This window comes from Gossypium hirsutum, chromosome A11, assembly GCF_007990345.1.
Source record: "Gossypium hirsutum isolate 1008001.06 chromosome A11, Gossypium_hirsutum_v2.1, whole genome shotgun sequence".
NCBI lineage: Eukaryota > Viridiplantae > Streptophyta > Magnoliopsida > Malvales > Malvaceae > Gossypium > Gossypium hirsutum.
The window spans coordinates 109,883,449-109,884,504 of NC_053434.1; the positions used below are offsets into that span (position 1 = coordinate 109,883,449).

Here is a 1,056-nt window from a genome sequence, read left to right on the forward strand (position 1 = left end):
ATGTAATTTCTTTAAGAGTTTGACAAACTTACTGAATTGTTCTTTTGTTCTGTCTTTCGTCATCGCTTTAGGATATGGCACATGAGGTTCATGATTTGTACTTACCTGTTTGGGATCATTACTGTTTACCTCTTCTCGTCCTTTTTTCATCTTGTTGTCTTGCTGTATTTCTGGCTCAGGTGTAATGAATCCTTCCGTATCCTGGGTGCTAATTGCATTGAGGTGTTCTCTCAGATTAGGTTTAGTATTACTTGGTAGGCTACCTTGCGGTCATTCAGAGATTAGTTTGGACAGCTGGCCTATCTGAGTTTCGAGTCCTTAGATCGATGCTTTTTGATTCTTAAGTGCTGTATCGGTATTTTGGAAATGGGTTTCTGACACCGAGATGAATTTAGGAATCATCTCTTCAAGGTTTGGTTTCTTCTCTTATTAATAAGGTGGCTGTTGAAAACCCTGAGGATTTTGTGGCTTTTGATTTCCTTGACCTCCCTAGGAAAAATTTGGGTGGTTCTTCCAACCTGCATTATAAGTATTACTATATGGGTTATTTTGAGATTTAAAGTTATTGTTACCCATATAGTTGACTTGTTCCTCTTCAGTTGTAGGATTGAAGGATTAGTATTTTGTATGTACACCTCCTCCGCTTGAGTCACACCTCATTACTGGATGTACCTGCGTAGAACCAAGTAAACCGTCAATCTTTTTATTGAGAAGTTCTACTTGATTAGAGAGCATGGTGACTGAATCAATGTTATAGACGCTGGCTGTTTTCGTTGGCTTTTTCCTCATAACTTGCCACTGATAGTTGTTCAGTGACATCTCCTCTATGAATTCATAAGCATCTTCCGGTGTTTTATTGTTGATGGTTCTGCCAGCAGCTGCATCAATTATTTGTCTTGTCGAGGGATTCACACCATTGTAGAACGTTTGAACTTGCAGCCAAAGCGGTAACCCATGGTGAGGGCACCTTCTCAGTAAGTCCTTGTATCTCTCCCATGCATCGTAAAGTGTTTTTAAATCTATCTACACAAAAGAAGAGATATCATTACGCAAATT

The 1,056-nt window shown here is 39.1% G+C and overlaps 1 non-coding gene across 1 annotated transcript; it reads left to right on the top strand.

Moving 5' to 3' along the window:
- Nucleotides 1-949: 949 nt before the first annotated feature.
- Nucleotides 950-1,056, top strand: LOC121210709 (small nucleolar RNA R71). Its single transcript, XR_005905822.1, has one exon. It is a non-coding gene; the product is annotated as a small nucleolar RNA R71 (small nucleolar RNA).